Here is a 12,464-nt window from a genome sequence, read left to right on the forward strand (position 1 = left end):
TCCTAGAAGCACTATGAGCTCTCCAAGAGGCCCAGCTTGAGGCTGTGGAGGCTTTGATTCAGGGGACAAACGCAGAGAGCAAGAACCCAGCAGGATGTGTGGGCTGGCAACCACCAGCACTCACGCTGGACTACTGAGATCAGGAGGAGGAGACAGTGTCTGAGGAGGAAGAGGAGGAAGATTCCATGGCCTCTGTGTCCTCCACCAAGGCCAATATCCTACTGATAGAGGGGTCTGGCACTGAGGAAGAAGATGTGTACTTACCACCCAGTTGCAGATGGGCTTGTGGGAAGGGTGGGCATCAGAGTGCCTGTCTGCAAGGGTTCAACTCCCTTCAAGGGCAACTAGGTGTGCAAAGGCATCTCTGAGGTGTCAGGAGAGTCCCTGAAGGCCAGGATGGAGTCCCAGTTGTCCAAGGTCATGGCCTTGCAGAACAACATGCATCATCAGTGAGAGGAGACTGTGTAGGGGCAGGCACAGTGCAGATGTGGCTGTGGTGGGAGCCCAGAGAATGCGGTCATCCTCAGGCCTCTGAGGTCGCATGGTGACTACAGTCCTGGGGAGCAGAGGTTTGGCAGTTTTGCCTGTTCCTGCCCCAGCTGGAGATGGGGAAACACCTAAGGGTCCTTGAGCATCCTCTGGGTGCACCCCACTCCCCAGAACCTTGGCAAGGACGCTCATTCTTTGCTCCCATCCCCTGGACCCCCAAATTGGGAGTTTCCAGTGTATCCTAACAATAGGCCCAAAGATCATCTCTTGGCTTTCAACAGTGTTGTTCACTGGTGAAGGACCTTGCTGAGATCCTACTGTTTGTTCGAGGACCCACCTCACTGAAGAGCCCAATGGGTACTTACCTGGGCAGACAATGCCCATCCCCCACCCTGGGTACTGGGGAGCCAGCACACTGCTCACCTCACCCAACAGATGGTCGGCCAGTGCCACCCAGTTGTCCATGAACATCCTTCTACTCCAAGGCCATCCTGCTCTGTATCTACTGATCTGGTGTTGGGGCTCTGTTCCCGCATTTCTGAGACTGTGTTTCAGGATTCCAAGGGCCCTGTGTCTTGTCCTGGGGATCCTTACCTCGTTCTGCAGGTGTTTCCTTCAGCGGGCCTGTGAGCATTGCAGGAAAGAGATGACTGAACAGGAGGCAGAACCCACAGTCCTAGAGGGGATGGCCGTGCATGGGAGGGGCCCAGAAGACAGATGCCACCAGAAACCCCAGGCCTCTGAGGAGCTCCTTCTCCCAAAGAAACACCATCACCAGCTCCTACAGCTCCACTTGAGGCTTCCCGCCAGTGGAGAGGAGGAGGCAGCCCAAACTTGCCACACCAGGCTGCCCCAGAGGTTCACAAAGACAGTGAGTCAGCAGGGCCCTCAGGCTCCCTCCTCAGCAGCTGTAATTGCCCAGAGGAAGAGCCAGCCTCAGAAAGGCCAAGGTGACACCCGTGGGCAGACTCAATCCCTGAGGAGCCACTCAACTGCCTGTGACAGGTCCCGAAGGTGGAAGCTTCCTATGCTTCTGCACAGGCGCGGCGAATGGCTGAGGCTGCCCTGCCCTGTTAAACTGGGTTACAGAGTCACTGCCAAAGACTTTGATGCAGACAAGCAAGCACTGTGGCAGCACATCTGAGGGGTGAGGTGTAGGCCACCTCCGGCTGTGATGCTTCAGAGCCTTTGTGGTCTTCACTTCAGCCTGCTGCAGGGCCTGCTCCTGTGGCTACTCCTAGCACCCCTTCATCTCCCAGCCTGCCAGTCACCTCTGCAGGGAGTGCCGGCCCCCCAGTGTGCACATCCTCAGGCTTGGCTCTCAAGCCAGCTTCCAACACAGAAGTCACCCCAATGGACACCACCCCAAACACCTATGATTTTCTCTCCAGGGCTCCCCCTGATACTAGAGTTCTGGAACAGGAAGCTTCCACCCCATCCCCTGCCCCAACCCTTACTGCAGGCCAGCCAGCCGTGGGGAACACCACACAGGCCAACTTGGGCACACAGGCTGCACCAGGCCAGCCTTTACTGTTATGGGTTCCTCTGGCACAGCCACTCAGCACTGTGGTGGAAGCATGGGCCAGGATTCCAGTAAGCACACTTGGCAAGGTACACTAATACCCACCACAGGACCAAATCCTCAGAAACTCCTTGTGCTTGGAGGCACCACCGCCCCCACCTGAAGTCCCATCCTGGGAGGTGCCACAGTGCACAGCGCCAATTCTCCCAGTGGAGGGTTCTGCACCAACAGCAGCCAGGAAAACTCTAGTGGGGCGTGGGTCCTGGCCTCCACCCCCAGTTTCCCTGCCTCTGCTGTGTGCACAGGAAAGACTGATAGGACCACCAGGCCACCAATCACTTCAGCAGTCAGTGCTGGCCCATCAACCAACACAGCTGCAGGATTGGTGCCCAGCCCACCTATGACTTCCAGGTCACCACATGGACACCACCCTACCTCATTCCCTTTCCTCCAGGGGGCCCCTCTCTGGCTCTAGTGGGAAAAGCCTTGCAGTTAGGGCTACACCATCACTTTGCCATTCAGTCATCAACCAAGTTTTTCGCAAAGAGCTAAGAGCTTTGATTGAGTTCAATGCAGGGATATTTTTCTATGAGGCGTGGCAAAGACAACCATGAAACCCAAGTCAGCGTCACAGCACAGGCTTTGTTCAGTGGCCACAGAATGGTGAAGAGGGAGGCGGATCTCTCCAATGTACTTCCCTTTAGCTGGGGTCTGAGAGGTTGTAGTGTCTGTAATAGAAGGTTGGAAATGAAGGGGCGGTCCAGGCAAATAAGGAGGAATCCTCATGGTCATTCCAGGAAAAAGGAGGCTGGCAACTGCAGAAATGAAGGGAGAGAAACAGAATTGGAAAGGACCAGGATCAATGTGATAGCCTACTTTCTCTCTAACATGGTGCAATGTATGTGTGACTTGTAGGGACAAAAACCTACAGCCCAGTCTGTTAAGTGCTGCTGCCAAAGCTGCTGCCTGTGTTTACTGTCTGGGCCAGGGCCCTTGTTTCCTCACCTCCCCTTCATCTTGGCAGACCCCTCCCCTCTTTAATGCTGCATGGGTCCTTCTGCCTGAGCTGCACAGCCCCCCAGGGAAGCAGGGCCACAGTTACTTGTTTAAATTGATATTTTCGAAAAACTCAGAGTAGTTTATGTAAGATTTGATCAGGTTGGTTAAAACAATAGGGTGTTCCCTTTCATTATTTAGTACTGTTCCATTGGATGGATATACCACTGTTAGTTTATTCACATGCCATGAAACATCAGACAGTTTTGACAATTTTTTTATGCTACGCATTCTAATAGGTAGACACTGGTATCTCATTGGGGCATTACTATGTCGTTCCTAACGACTAGTGAGGATTTTCTCCTGTGCTTATTACCATCCATATATTTTCTTTGGGGCAGAATCTTCAGATCGCTTTCACACATAAAATGCAGTTATTCATGTTTTTTTTCTATTTTAATTTAACAGTTTTTAACCTGTTTGGGGCACATATTCTTTATAAGAGTGTGCGTGCTCCAATTTTGTTCTTTTTCTTTTTTTTTTCTTTTTTTTAAATATATTTATTGATTATGCTATTACAGTTGTCCCATTTCCCCCCCCCACTCCACTCCATCCTGCCCACCCCCCTCCCTCCCACATTCCCCCCCTATAGTTCATGTCCATAGGTCATACTTATAAGTTCTTTGGCTTCTACATTTCCTACACTATTTTTACCCTCCCCCTGTCTATTTTCCACCTATCATCTATGCTACTTATTCTCTGTACCTTTCCCCCCCCCTCTCCCTCCCACTCCCTTAATGACAACCCTCATGTTCTAGTTGTTTGCCTAGTTTGCTCTCGTTTTTGTTTTATGTGTGGCCATTAATAACTGTGAGTTTGCTGTCATTTTTACTGTTCCTATTTTTGATCTTCTTTTTCTTAGGTAACTCCCTTTAACATTTCATATAATAAGGGCTTGGTGATGATGAGCTTCTTTAACTTGACCTTATCTGAGAAGCACTTTATCTTCCCTTCCATTCCAAGTGATAGCCTTGCTGGATACAGTGATCTTGGATGTAGGTCCTTGCGTTTAATCTTGGGTAATGTAATTATGATGTGCCTTGGCGTGTTCCTCCTTGGGTCCAGCTTCTTTGGGACTCTCTGAGCTTCCTGGACTTCCCGGAAGTCTATTTCCTTTGCCAGATTAGGGAAGTTCTCCTTCATTATTTGTTCAAATAAGTTTTCAATTTTTTGTTCTTCCTCTTCTCCTTCTGGCACCCCTATAATTCGGATGTTGGAACGTTTCAAGGCGTCCGGGAGGTTCCTAAGCCTCTCCTCATTTTTCGAAGTTCTTGTTTCTTCATTCTTTTCTGGTTGGATGTTTGTTTCTTCCTTCTGGTCCACACCATTGATTTGAGTCCCAGTTTCCTTCTCATCACTATTGGTTCCCTGTACATTTTCCTTTGTTTCTCTTAGCATAGGCTTCATTTTTTCATCTGTTTTTCGAATAGATTCAACCAAGTCTGTGAGCATATTGATAACCAGTGCTTTGAACTGTGCATCCGATAGGTTGGCTATCTCTTCGTCGCTTAGTTGTATTTTTTCTGGAGCTTTGAAGTGTTCTGTCATTTGGGCCATTTTTTTTTTTTTTTTTTGTCTTGGTGCGTCTGTTACTTTAAGGGGCGGAGCCTTAGGTGTTCACCAGGGCGGGGTAATGCTGGTCGCAGCGCTGTGACGCTGTACGTGGGGGAGGGGCCGAGCGGGAGCAATGGCGCTGGCCTCACTGTCCTCCGGCTTTCAATCTTTCACTCCGCTACCCACAATCAAACTGGGCCACTCTGGTGCTGGTTCCCGAGTAAGTGGGCCTGTGCACACTCTAGGCCCCTGTGGGTCTGTCTCTCCAACGACCTCTCCTGTGAGGCTGGGAGTCTCTCCTGCTGCCGCCCCAACCCCCACGAGAGTTTTCAGTCAGAGGTTTGAGGCTTTATTTCCCTGAGCTGGAGCCCTGGGTTACGCGGTCTGCTTCGCTCCCCGCCCTTCGTCCGGTTTATCTGTGGGCGAATGTGGTGCCGCGGGGTGCTACCCGCTGCTCTGCCTGCCCCGTTCTCCGCCACTCTGAGTCCGGCCCTCTGGGTTTATCTGTGCAAATGTGGGGCCGCAGGGTCTGCTAGTGCTTGGACTGCCTGCGCCATTTGTCCCACACTCCGCCAGTCTCAGTCCCGCCACAGCCACGCGAGTCCTCTCCACCCTGGTGCCTGTCTCCGCCCCTCCTACCAGTCTGGATGAATGTTTATTTTCTATTTCCTTGGTGTTGGTCCCCCTTGCTGTTCAATTCTCTGTCAGTTCTGGTTGTGCGAGGAGGCGCAGTGTGTCTACCTACGCCGCCATCTTGGTTCTCCCCAATTTTGTTCTTTTTCAACATTGCTTTTGCTAGTTTGGGCTCCTTGCAATTCCATGTGAATTTAATGACCCACTTTTCTATTCAATTAAAAAAGGGTGAAATTTTGATTGAAATAGCTGACTTAAACAGTATTGACCTCTCGGTAATTTTCCGTCTAATCCAGGAACACAGCAGGTCATCCTCTTCATTTGGACATTTTAATTTCTTTTATCCATTCTTTATTGTGTTGAGTGTACAAATCTTTCATAGCTTTGGTTAAGTATGTTTATAGGTATTTAGTTCTTTTAGATGCTATTGAAAATAGAACTGGCATTTATAATTTTTTCAGAATTCTCATTGTTGGTGTGTAAAAACATAACTGATCGTATGACCTGAAAAATTGTTTGTTCTGTGTATGACCTCTTAGTTGTAACTCTACTGAAATGTAAATTCTACATGTAGATGCTTTTGGAAGGTGCTTGGGCAAATTGGGCCCTGTAGATTTCTCTAAGGCAGCTACACAACCCAGTAAAGATACATCTTACCCCAAGGCTTATGAGGTAAGGGAAGATAAAAATTTCAGTGGACCCTCATAATGCTGACCTACCTGAATAATAACACATAGTAGATGATTGGTAAGTACTTAGTGATACTTTATTTCTGAGAGCATTTACTTATTCTGGTATTCAAGGAGAATGATACTTCACAAAAATCAACTTTTCTAGTAACTTTAAAGCTTTCTCTTTTAAGTTGCCATACATTTCTGTTGGTCTCAAGTACTTTAAAGAAAATTGTTGTATTTTTATTAGTGAGCGAAATTACTGAAACTCTATTATGTACCAGGATTTGATATAATTTTGAATATACCAGACAAGGTCCATGAGAAATTCTGGTGAGAGTAGACTAGACAAAGAGATAATAAGAAAATTGCCAGGTGCTTCCACACAGAGCTTTAAGATAGGGGGATGCAAACTGGGTACTTGGGGCCTTTGTCAAAATCAAGTGTTCCACCTTTATCTACTAGAGTCTTTGGATACTTCTCAAATTATTCTAGAACAGGAATTTCATAATTCAAAAATTCTAAATCAGCTCAGCTTTCTTTTATCCATTTACTCTCTGCAAAACAAAATCACAATAGATATTAGAATAATTCCAGCTTGCTGGTTACGAGATTTCTTTTGCTCTCTTTCGTTGCCTCCCTTCCCAGTTTTCTGTGTGTTTATTTGTTGATTTTTGGTGTATTAGAGCACCTCATTACCATTGTGGGGGCGTGGGTTGAAAGACTTTTTGCCCTCCACTGAGCATCTATTTAAGGTCAATAGGTGTTTTGCTGTGTTTCCTTCCAAACACTCCCTCCTTTTTCTGGGGGAATGAATGATTGGCAGTAATGTCTACCTGCCATGTTTTCATTGTGGATTTAAGGAACGTTTTATCCCTAATCATCTTCCAGCTGATTTCTCATCATTCAGGTCAGCACAATTCTACTTCCTCAGCACAGCCTTCCATGACCAGCAGTTGTGGGAATTCCTAGGTCAACAGCCCTCCATAGACCTGAGGGGCTGTAACCTGTAAGATATTTTTCCTCTTACAAAAACGTAAGAGCAACCAATTATACCTGATACCTACACCTCTCATGTTTAAGTCAAACTCCTATCACTGTGTACCTTTCTTAAAATACCCAAATAGCAAATTACTGTGTAAAAAGTGAAATATTTAAGGAGTGCAAACTTTCTGTGGAAAATCTCTTCAAAACTGTGTCAGATATAATTTAAAATACATTTAAAATGAGTTCAATTAATAAATTTTGTTTACAGCAGTGACGTAATTTCAATTGTAAGTTTTATTCTGTTTCACTGTATGCAACACACCTAGACTGGAATTGAACAATTAACACTGTAACTGACCACGTAGTTTCATAGAGATATTGTAGTTTAGTTTGAATAGTTTCTTTCAAAACACTCTCTGGTACACATGGCCTTTGTATGTTTTTAACAGTATATCAAGCTCATTGTATATTCATCTATCAATTTATTAGAAGCTAATATGCCTGTTACATGCAATGAAATTTATTTCTTCATTTAATATTTTTTAATTTACTTTTTAATCTTTATTGTATTTTGTCTATTAAGCTGTAGTGCCCTTATACCCCCAGCTATCACCACACTGGTGTCCACGTCCATGAGTGCTTTTGCCTTTTTGCTCAATCCTTCCACCACCTATACCCTCCCCCATCTCTAGCTGTCATCCTGCTCACCATCTAGGAGTCTGTCCCCATTTTCCTTGTTAGTTCAGTTTCTTCGTTAGATTCCACATGTGAGTGAAATCATATGGTATTTGTTTTTCTCTGTCTGGCTTATTTTACTTAGCATAATGTTCTCTGTGTCCATCCATACTGTCACAAAGGGTAAAATTTTCTTCTTTTTATGGCCAAGTTATATTCCATTGGGTAAATGTTCCATAGTTGCTTTATCTACTCATCTATTGATGGACACTTGGGCTGCTTCCATATCTTGGTGATTGTACAGAACACTGCAATGAACATAGGGGTGCTTATGTTCTTTGGAATTAGTGTTTTGGTTTCCATTGTATGTACATCCAGAAGTGGGATCATTGGGTCCAAAGGAGGATCCATTTTTAATTTTTTACATACTGATCATCTATCTGCATACTGATTTCCACCGTGGTTGCACCAGTCTGCATTCCTACCCACAGGGCAAAAGGGTCCCCCATGCTCCATAATCTTGCCAGCACTTGCTCTTTGTCAGTTTATGGATGACAGCCATTCTGTCAGGTGTGAGATGATATCTCATCATAGTTCTAATTTGCATTTCTCTGATCATTAGTGATGCTGAGCATCTTTTCATCTATCTCTTGGCCATCTGTATGTCCTCTTTGGAGAAGTGTCTATTCAGATCCTTTGTACACTTGTTTGTTTTTTCTGGTGTTGATTTTTGTAAGTTCTTTGTAAATTTTGGATATTCACCCCTTATTAGAAGTATTGGCAAATATGTTCTCCCCTATTGTGGGTTGTCTTCTTATGTTGTTGATGTTCTTTCCTTTGCTGTTCAAAAATGTTTCAGTTTGATGTAGTTACATTTGTTTAATTTTTGTTTGTTTGTTCTCTTTGCCTGTGGAAACATATCTGAAAATATATTGTTATGACCAAAGTCTGAGACTGTGCTGTGCTGCCTAAGTTTTCTTCTAGGATTTTCATGGTTTCAGGTCTAATATTTAATGTTTCATCATTGTTGAATTTATTCTGGTGTTTGGTGTAAAAAGATGGTCTAGTTCCATTTTTTTCTGTATGCGTCGGTCCAATATTCCCAACAGCATGTATTGTCTCGTTCTCGGTGTTAAGGGGAACACTTGTAGATTTTGCCTGTTGAGTATGATCCTGGCAGTGGGTTTGTCATAAGTTGCCTTAGCTACACTTAGGTATGTTCCCTCTGTTCCCATGTTGCTGAGATTTTTTCTTATAAATGCATGCTGGGTTTTATCAAATGCTTTTTCTACATCTGTTCATATGATCGTGTGGTTTTAGTCCTTCATTTTGTTTATGTGGTGGATCAGATTTATTGATTTGTGAGTGTCGTACCTACCTTGCATTCCTGGAATAGATCCCACTTGATCATGGTGTATGATCTTGTTCCTCTGCTGCTATATTCAATTTGTCAATGTTTCTTTGGTGATTTTTAGTGTATATGTTTATCAGGGACATTGACCTATAATTTTCTTTTTGGTAGTGCCTTTATCACATTTTGGAAATAGAATAATGAAGGCCTAGAAAATTAGTTTGGTAGCCTCCCTCCACTTATATTTTTTGAGATAGTTTGAGAAGCAGAGGTGTTAGGTCATTCCAGAATGTTTGATAAAATTCACCTGTAAAGTTACCTAGTGCAGGGCTTGTGTTTATTGGGAATTTTCTGATTGGTGCTTCAATCTCACTAGGTCTAATCCATCTACTCTTGTCCTCTGATTCATCTCGGTTGTGTTGGGAGCCGTCCCACCTAGTTTCAGGGTGGCCTTTTGTCCCATGGCTAGAGCTGCATGAAAAGGCCTTGGGGACATGAGCCACTAAGGAGACAGAACCTTTGCTCCTGGCAGGAGTGTAGCCCCTGCCTCCTTCACTTCCCCCTGCTTTGCCCAGGTGGACGACAGGTTAGCCAACAACAGGTAAGATCCCTCAAAGGAGAAGGGACAGCCTAAGACAGGCACTGTTGCAATGGGCCATCAGGGAAGGCCTTAGGGGTCTTCAGAGAAGGGGCAGAAAGAATCTCACCCCTTGGCTTTGTCATAGCCTGAGTCCTCAGTCTTTCTGCAAGTCTCCTAGTCTCTTGGCTGCTTTGCTCTCCTTGACTGACTCAGCCTGAGAACTATGCCAAAGACCTTGTACTGGATCAGATGGCTCCTGGGGGCCCAATCTAGCCAGAGAAAGAATATACATTGTTTCCTTTGAGACCTGCTCTGCCCTGTTGCTATGAAACAGACACTTGAGCAAAAGCCAACCCTGACCAGAAACAATCCCTGTGTCTCTTCAACCATTGTCTGTAAATGATGCCAGTAGAATGTTGAGCACTGGTTAATGAGATTTTCATACATACTATGAATGTCTGTGTGAGCTAAACTCAATAAAAATGTAGGGAAGAAGGTATTCAGGACCTTTCTTCTTTAGGGACTGGTCACCTTTCCTCCCCAAGTAAATTATGCATTGGGCATTTTATTTCTCATTTATGATGACTAGGGGAGTTCTACTGATGGAGCCCCCTGAATCAGTTTTGTTTTTACAGATCGTATGTGTCTAGAAATGTACCATTTCATCCAGGTTGTCCAGTATATTAGCATATAGTTTTTCATAATATTTCTTACACTCCTTTGTATTTCTTTTTGTCTTGATGAGTCTGATTAAAGGATTGTCAATGTTATCTTTTCAGAGAACCAGCTCTTGGGTTCATTGATCTTTTGCATTATTTTTTAGACTCTATTATGTTTCTTTCTTCCCTGATCTTTATTATTTCCTTCCTTATACACACTTTGAGCTTTGCTTGTTTTTCTTTTTCCAGTTTTTGAACTGTAAGTTGTTTATTGGAGCTTATTGGTGGGGTTTTCTGTGTTGTTTTGTTTTGTTTGAGGTAGGCCTGTAATTCTATGAATTTTCCTCTGGATTGCTTTCCCAGTGTCCCACAGGTGTTGGATTGTTGTTGTCTCATTTTCATTTGTTGCAAGGTGCCTTCTCATTGCTTCCTTTGCCTCATTGTTGACGTACTGATTGTTTAATAACATGTTATTCACTCTCCATGTCTTTGTGTGTTTTTCAGGGTACTTCTTATGATTGATTTCTAGTTCCATAGCACTGGGTCAGAGAAAAAGCTTGAGATGATTTCAGCCTTCTTAAATTTTTGAGACCCATTTTATGTGATAACAGGTGGTCTACCCCAGAAAACACTCCATGTGGCCTTGAAGAATATGTATATTCTACTGCTTAGGGGTGAAATGCTCTGAAGATATCAAAGAAATCCATTTGCTCTACTGTGCCATTTAAAGTCGCCGCCTCCCTGTTGGTTTTCTGTCTGGAAATCTATCCACTGAAGTCACTGGGGTGTTAAAAGCCCCAACTAGGACTGTATTTCTGTCATCCTCTCCCTTTGTGTCCATCAATATTGTTCTACCTAGTTAGGTGCTACTATGTTGGGTGTGTAAATATTAATTAGGATTAAATCCTCTTGCTGGAGTGTTCCTTTTATCAGTATGTAATGGCTTTCTTTGTCCCCTACAATAACCTTGGTTTTAAAGTCTATTTTGTTGGATAATAATGCTGCCCCAGCTTTTTCTTTCTCTTTGCATAAAATATCTCTATCCATTCCTATACTTTTAGACTTTCTGTATGTTTTGATCTGAGATGGGTCTTTTGGGGCAGCACATATATGGATCTTGTTTTCTTATCTATTCATCTACCCTATATCTTTTGGTTGGAGCATTTAAGCCATTTATATTTAAAGTGCCTATTGATAGATACGTATTTAGTGCCATTTTATTTTAACCCTAGTTTCCTGTGTTCTTTCTTACTTTCACTTATATTTCCTCCTCCTCATCATCATCATCCTTCTTCTTCTTCTTCCTCTTCTTCTCCTTCTTCTTAATCTTCTTCTCCTCCTCCTCCTCCTTGTACTTAAAGGAAGTCCTTTATCATTAGTTGCAGTACTGGTTTTGTGTGAACCAACTCCTTTAGCTTTTTCTTGCCTGTTAAGTTCCTTATTTCTCCTTCAGTTTTAAATGATAGCCATTCTGGGTAAAGTAGCCTTGGCTATAGGTCCTTGCTTTTCATCACCTTGAACATTTCACACCACTCCCTTCTGGTGAAAGACTGAAAACTTTACCCTAACGTCAAGACACAATGCTAGGATGCCCACTGTCATTGCGACATTGAACATTGTACTGGATGTTCTAGCCAAAACTGCTAGACAAGAATAAAAAGGCATTCAAATTGAAAAGGAAACAATAAAAATGTCTCTAGTCACAGGTGACATTATTTTTTTAATTGGAAAGTCCCAAGAATCTACAGGGTGGCATCTATGGTTAATGAATAAATTCAGGAAACTTGCAGGGTACTAGATTAATACACAAAAAAAGATTTTATTTGTATATATCAACATTGAACAATCTCAGAGAGAAATAGGAGAGCAAATCCATATATAAAACACCAAAAAGAATTAAATCCTTAGGAATAAATCTAAGTAAGTACGTGAAGGACTTGTATGCTGAAAAGTACAACACATTCCTAAAAGAACTTAAAGCAGACCGAACAAAATGGAAAGACATCTTGTGTTCATGGATAGGAAGCTGAACATTTTTAAGACCTCAAAATAATCTCCCATTTTAATTCCATTTTTACAGAAATTCCAATTTCTTTTCTAAGATATAGAAAAGAATATCCTCTATATATCCAAGAGAATTGAAAGCAGGACACAGATGCTTGTACACCAATGTTCATAGCAGCATTATTCATAATAGCCAAAAGGTGGAAACCATCGAGAGTCCATCAAGAAATGGATCACAAAACAAAATGTGACATACACACCCAATGGAATATTACTGAGTCCT

Source organism: Desmodus rotundus, chromosome 5 (genome assembly GCF_022682495.2).
Source record: "Desmodus rotundus isolate HL8 chromosome 5, HLdesRot8A.1, whole genome shotgun sequence".
In the NCBI taxonomy this organism is placed as follows: domain Eukaryota; kingdom Metazoa; phylum Chordata; class Mammalia; order Chiroptera; family Phyllostomidae; genus Desmodus; species Desmodus rotundus.